The sequence below is a fragment of the Cebus imitator genome, unplaced genomic scaffold, assembly GCF_001604975.1.
Source record: "Cebus imitator isolate Cc_AM_T3 unplaced genomic scaffold, Cebus_imitator-1.0 Scaffold120, whole genome shotgun sequence".
Taxonomy (NCBI): domain Eukaryota; kingdom Metazoa; phylum Chordata; class Mammalia; order Primates; family Cebidae; genus Cebus; species Cebus imitator.
In genome coordinates, this window is record NW_016107435.1 from 1341723 (window position 1) to 1349389 (window position 7667).

Sequence of the window (7667 nt, forward strand, 5' to 3'; positions counted from 1 at the left end):
GTGTGATTAACAAGTCCTGAGAGATGAAAGAGATGTCTTCATATATCCTCATTCCTTGTGGTACATTCCAGAAAAGTATCAGTTGCTCTTGAAGCATGCCACCCCAGAGTCACACATCTGGGATTCTACAACTGACTGCCATTTAATGAGCCAATCACTTTGACATTGCTTTGATCTGCAAGGAGTTCATCAATGTTCTTTCCACCAAATCTTTCTATTTGGTGGAAAGAACATTGAATATTTGAACATTGATGGAACAGTCAAACATTGATGGAATACTCAAATATTGATGGAATATTTAAGGTGGAAAGGACATTGATGGAATATTCAAATACTCAATGTTCTTTCCACCTTTAATAATTGGTGATCAGTTGTATATAACTAGGATTCTTTTTAAGTATGGTGAATAATTATCAACTTTTTACTCTGATAGGAAGGGAGAATTCAAAGCATTTTTTAAAATATGATTCTAAATTACTTAAAAATTACAAATGTCTTGAGCTAGCATGTTTAATTTTGAAACATCGTTTTGTATGTAGTTCCTGTTTCCAGTAAATTGGAAGGAACAAGTTGAATTTTAGAAACTTTACTATCAATTTAGACAGCATTGAAAACCAAGCTAAAATAGCAAACTCCTTGCCAAGTAGAAGCCTCAATTTAATTTTTGTTTGATTAGGGTTGCTGTGAGGCAGTGTTGCCCCACCTGTGTTCTGCCACCATGAGATCACATGAAATAATCCCCCAGGAGTTGTTTCCGGGCTCTAGGTCCAGCCAGAAGCTCCTGGAGGTAGGAATAAGATCTCCTTAGTGTTTGAAGAAGCCCACAAATAGGCTTCCTTTTGGGGCTACAGGCTCAAAGCCCATGGATTGCTAAGAGATTGTGCTGGGAAGTCCTCATCTATGTGGAAAAATAATTTATTTCATCCTATAAACGATCTCAAAAAATTCTCAAAGACATGCAAAAATAACTCTGTATCCCATTATCTCAACTTGTCTTTTAAAGTATGTCAAAGTGGCTGGCACGGTGGTTGATGCCTGTAACCCCAGCACTCTGGGAAGCCAAGGCAAGAGGATTGCTTGAGGCCATAAGTTCAAGACCAGCCTGGTCAACATAGTGGAGACTACAGTCTCTACAAATTTTTTTGTTTTAATTAGCTGAGTGCCTGTAGTCCCAGCTACCTGGGGGGCTAAGGTGGGAGGATCACTTGAATCCAGGAGGTTGAGGCTTCAGTGAACCATGATGGCACCATTGGACTCTAGTCTGGGTGACAAAGCACGATCCTGTCTCTAAAAGTAAGTGAATGAATGAACGTGAAACTAGGAAGAAACTCAGCTCAATACTCGTTCACTTCATGAACCTTCCTAGTAACAGATTGATAGCCACCTCTTAAATAGTTGTAGATAGAAGAGTTTCAGATGTCATGAACTGCGAGTAAAGAGTTCTTATTACTCTATTAAGACTGGAGCAGTCCAGAGGAAGTGGAACACACAGGATAGAGACTGTACTACCCAGGAGTACTACATAGCCCAAGGTGGGCCCCAATGTCCAAGCGAGTTTCTGAGCTCTGAGTCCCTTAACCCACAAATTGGCATCCCTATTGGCTGAGTCTTCAAGTCACCAGAATCTTTACCTACCTGCTCACTGATGCCTGATAATTTCATGGAAGGACCAACAATTTCACTGCTCTGGTAGAAATCAGACATGCCAATGTTCTTAAAATAGAACCATTGACTTTAATTGGCACGTAAGTATAAATGACTGATAATAGATGCTTTCAGAAAGATCATTTAGAGCAAATAAGAGAAGGCAAACAGGCAGAGGCAGTTGAAATAGGAGGGAGGACACTAGTAAGAAAAAGAGCAAAGGAAGGGGAGGCCAGAGCTCTCAAGTCACAAGTTTCCTGTTCTACATTTTAGCTTAGAGTGGTCTTTCTTTCCCTTGCCACTTAGAGGCTCTTGTAATTAATGAATAGGTGATGCATCTTTACAACATGCAACATCCTGGAGCTAGGAAGGTCATTACTTGTGTCTCATTGATTTTAAGCAGACTAAGTTTCTGGGATCCTTACCTTACCCTAAGATGTCTCTTGATGAGTGGCTCTGGGAGCATCAAAAATGTCTGGCATTTCTTTCAGAATGAAGTTTTCAGGGAGTCCCATATTTAAAACCACTACATCGTGCCCCTACTAAAACCTTAAAGCATTGATTTTTGTGAAGAATTCATCTTGGCTGTATGTCTGTAGTTAACAGAGACCAGTTAGAGAAGTTACATGTTCTTATCTTGGGGATGGAGCAGGGATGCCCAAAATATTGGCCAATTTTTTATTATCTAACAAATTCCTAATGGTATTCACCACTTCAAAGGGGCAAATAAAAGGCACAGAAGGCAATAGAGTAGGGACAGTTCCTGGGTAATCACAGAAAACTACCATTAATTAAAATAGGTAATGAAAATGGCTGGGTGCAGTGGCTCACACCTGTAATCCTAGCACTTGGGGAGTCTGAGGCAGGCGGATCAGCTGAGGTCAGGAGTTCGAGCAGCCTGGCTAACATGGTGAAACCCCGTCTCTACTAAAAATACAAAAATTAGGCAGGCATGGTGGTACACACTTGTAATCCCAGCTACTCAGGAGGCTGACACAGGAGAATTGCTTGAACCCAGGAGGTGAAGGTTGCAGTGAGCCGAGATCACGCCACTGCACTCCAGCCTGGGTGACAGAGTGAGATTCGCCTAAAAAAGAAGAAGAAGAAGAAGAATAAAGAGAGAAAGAAGGAAAGAAAGAAAAGTGGGTGTTACAGGTAATGTGAGCATTTATCTAAAAACCCACGAGATCAACTGAAAACTATTTAGACTACTAAGAGGGTCCATTAAGGTGACCAGATACAAACTAAACATACCAAAAAAAGTTAATCAGGCCTTGGGAAAGGAGGCTTCAAATTGTATTTGATTTAGAGCTGCAAGATAATGCTTATTTTAATTGGCTAACATTATAGCAATTGTTGGAAGAAGAATGGAAAAGATCAACACAACAGAGATTCTAATAATAAAATTCTTTCTCACCCTAGAGACAAAGCACATGGATTTTTATAGTGAAAAAAGACCCATGAAAAACACAGCTTTGACAGTTTTCATTTTCAAACTTAAAATCATCTTGAGATTGTCTCATTCAAGGATAATAAGCCTTGTGATGAAATAGCTACATGTCTTGGGAAGCTCCTATACTTCTCATAAATTCTGTTCCCATCCTAATACAGACCCCTGTATTAGTTTGCTGGGGCTACCATAACAAAGAGCCATAGACTGGGTGATTTAAATAACAGAAATGTGTTTTCTCACAGTTCTGAATGCTGGAAATCTGAGATCAAGGTGGCAGAAGAATGGGTATCCTCTGAGGCCTTGCTACTTTGCATTTATTTATTTATTTATTTATTTAGAGACAGAGTCTCTATCGCCCAGGCTGGGGTGCAGGGGTACCATCTCAGCTCACTGCAATCTTGCTTCCCAAGCTCAAATGATTCTCGTGCCTCCGTCTCCTAAGTAGCTGGGACTACAGGCACGTGCCACCACAGCCTACTAATTTTTTTTTTTTTTGAGACAGAGTCTCACTCTGTCACCAGGCGCCAGGCTGGAGTGCAGTGGCACGACCTCGGCTCACTGTAACCTCCATCTCCTGGGTTCAAGCAATTCTCCTGCCTCAGCCTCCCGAGTATCTGGGACCACACGTGCGCGCCACCACGCCTAGCTAAAATTTTTATATTCTTAGTAGAGATGGGGTTTCACTATGCTGCCCAGAATGGTCTTGTACTCCTGACCTCAAGTGATCCATCCACCTCCACCTCCCAAAGTACTGGAATTACAGGTCTGAGCTATTGCGCCTCGCCCTCTCCCCTGCTTTTAAATGGCCATCTTTTCCCCGTGTCTTCAAGTGGTCTTCCCTCTTTGCCTGTGTCTGTGTCCATATTTCCTCTTATAAGAACACTAGACACATTGGATTACAGTCCACCCTAATGACCTTATTTTGATCACCTCTTTAAAACTTCTGTCTCCAAATAAGGTCACAGTCTGAGTTACTGAAGGTTAAGATATCAGCATATGAATTTTGCAAGGGACACAATTTAGTCCATAGCATAAATCCAGGATAAATTTAGGTACTTAAATTTAGCTAAAGTGTATGTGACATAGAAAAGGCTTAAGAAAATAGAATTCCAAAATTGTTTTCTAGATATCAGCATTAACCAATTTGAAAATGTAATGGGGTCAATTTTCATTCACAAGAGTGAAACAAATAAGAAAGCAAAAATATGAAATAAGCCCAACAGTAGGCTGGGCATGGTGGCTCATGCCTATAATCCCAGCACTTTGGGAGGCTAAGGTGGGAGGATCACTTGAGGTCAGGAGTTTGAGAGCAACTTGGCCAACACGGTAAAACCCATCTCTACTAAAAATACAAAAATTAGTCAGGTGTGGTGGCATGCGTCTGTAATCCCAGCTACTTGGAAGGCCTAGGCAGGAGAATCACTTGAACCTGGCGGGCAGAGGTTGCAGTGAGCTGAGACTGCGCCACAGCGCTCCAATCTGGGCGACAGAGAATAAGAAAGAGAGAAAGAAAAAAGGAAGAAAGAAAGGAAGGAAGAGGGAAAGAAGGAGGGAAGAAGAGAAGGAAGGAAGGAAGGAGGGAGAGAGGGAGGAAAGGAAGGAAGGATGGAAGGAAGGAAGGATGGAAGGAAGGAAGGAAGGAAGGAAGGAAGGAAGGAGGGAGGGAAGGAAGGAAGAAGCCTAACAATGAACAAGTAACACATGGAAAAATATAACTATGTAACAATAGACTTATGTAAGTATTTAATTATATGACCATACACACATATGTACACCCACATACACCAAATTTCGCGAAAGTGTATTTGATATTTATAATTATATGCTTGGAAATGCAGAATTACAAAATAATTGTGTAAATACTAGCATTAACCAATTAGAAAGTGTAATGGATACATAAAAGAAGACCTGAATACATTCAAAGATATATAACATAACATTTATAGATGGGAAGACTCAGTATTGTTAATATGTTTGTTCTTCCCCAAAGTTTAAAATCAATGCAATTATAATCAAAACACAATAAAATTTTTTACGGAGATTGACAAACTTCCTCTGGAAGAGAAAATGTATAAGGATAATTAACGGAAGAGTAGTGATGTGGGGGCATTCCTCTCCCAAAACCATACCAACACAGACCGTAAATCCATACCAATTAATGTAGCAGAGTATTTTCATAGGCATAGATACAGAGATAAATAGAACAAAGATAAATACAACAAAATAGAACAGAAACAGACCCATGTACCCATGTAATTGAATACATCCTAAAAGTCAATTCAAAAAGATGGAAAAAGGAAAAATCATTGAAGGAATGATCGTATCACATTGACCATCCAACTGAAAACACAAAATTGGATTTCTAGCTTGTGATACTAAAAATAAATTATGGGTGGATTTCAAGAAAAGGAAAATTATAAATCTTTCAGATGAAAATATGAAGTGGTTTGATAATTCAAGGCACAGAGGCCTTCCTACGGAAATAGAAGACCTAGAAGCCATGAAGAAAGTCACTGAGAAATGTAATTGCTTAAAGAAACATTTGTTGTAATTGCTAAGAGAAAGGCACTAGCAACAAAACTAGAACACAAGCAAAGAATTAGAAGAAAATGTCTGCAGTGTTCAAAACACTCAAGAGCTTACTAGTCAGAATATGTTGAATTACTATAAAACAATAATAAAAAGAACCCAGTTTTCAAAAATAGGTAAATACAAATGAGGAAGAAATATATAAGATACTCAGCCTCAGCCGGGCTCACGTCTATAATCCCAGCACTTTGGGAGGCAGAGGCGGGCAGATTACCTGAGGTCAGGAGCTTAACACCAGCCTGGCCAACATGGTGAAACCCCTGTCTCTACTAAAAATACCAAAAAAAAAAAAAAATAGCTGGGCACAGTGGCAGGTGCCTGTAATCCTAGCTACTCAGGGGGCTGAGGCAGGAGAATCACTTGAACCTAAGAGGCAGAGGTTGCCGTGAGCAGAGATTGTGCCATTGCACTCCAGCTTGGGGCAACAAGAGCGAACTCCGTCTCAAAAAAAGAAAAACAAAGACAAAAAAAAAACAGAAAGATACTCAGCCTCAAGAGTAAAAAAAAGAAGGAGAACTGAAGAACATAATGAGATTTTTGCCTACTTCCCGTTGTAAACATGGAAGAGAATAATCACACTGAGCTTTGGTGGGAGTGTGAGGGTGTGGGTAGTCTCAGATGCTGCTGAACAAAGTAGGAGTTGTTACCAATATGGACAGTTTTGTTAAAAGACGAACTGGCAGCATTTTCCAAAAACGTGAAATATCATGATCTTAGGCTGGGTCAACTCACTTCTGGGTATCTACCATATAGATATACTCACAGGCACAAAGATGTTTGAATAAGAATAGTTATTGTGGTTTTTTGTTTTGTTTTGTTTTTTGTTTTGTTTTGTTTTGTTTTTTGAGACAGAGTCTTGCTCTGTCGCCCAGGCTGGAGTGCAGTGGCACAATCTTGACTCACTGCTACCTCCACCTCCCGGGTTCAAGTGATTCTCCTGCCTCAGCCTCCCAAGTAGCGGGGACTACAGGCGCATGCCACCACACCCAGCTAATTTTTGTCTTTTTAGTACAGACAGGATTTCACCATGTTGTCCAGGATGGTCTTGATCTCTTGACCTTGTGATTCACCCACCTTGGTCTACAAAAGTGCTGGGATTACAGGACTGTGCCACTGTCCCTGGCCCACATTCTTTTTTAAATCAATGACAATATAGGTAGAGCAACTGAGCACAGCTATTCATGAAAGCCAAGTTACTTCCTAAGGTGGCACCATCGTGCCTCTCTCACCAGATCTTCTGTCTACACCACATTAATGTCCAGCCAGTCTGCCCTTGATATCCTAAGATAGTGCAGGAGAAAAGCATAAACAGATAAACAGCGAAATACAGAATTTTGTTGCTTGGGCTATAACAGAGCCATTCATACCAAGAGAAGGGCTCACCCCAGCGGAAGGAGATGGGATCTGGGCTAACCCTTGTGGGATGAGTGAGGCCAGAGAAAGCAGGCAAGTGGGAAACTGGAGGAGGGAATTTTTGGGGGCAGATGGAAACAGCAGAAGCAGGAATCTGTGGTGGCTGGGGATGCACAGGCTGGGATGGGTGGCTACCAGAGTGTGCTGTTTGTGAGGCGTGGAGGGCAGGGCAGGGAGTGAGGCCCAAGTGAGGAGAGATAAGCAGGGGCCTTCCAGCTCTAGAACTGAGTCTTGCTAGAGAGCCTCAGAAAGGTTTAAGGGTGAAATTTTCTAGGGCTTCATTTGAAGATTGGGTTGGTGCAAAAGTAATTGTGGTTTTTGCCATTAAAAGTAATTGCAGTCCAGGCCGGGCGCGGTGGCTCAAGCCTGTAATCCCAGCACTTTGGGAGGCTGAGGCGGGTGGATCACAAGGTCAAGTGATTGAGACCATCCTGGTCAACATGGTGAAACCCCGTCTCTACTAAACTACAAAAAATTAGCTGGGCATGGTGGTGCGTGCCTGTAATCCCAGCTACTCAGGAGGCTGAGGCAGGAGAATTGCCTGAACCCAGGAGGCGGAGGTTGCGGT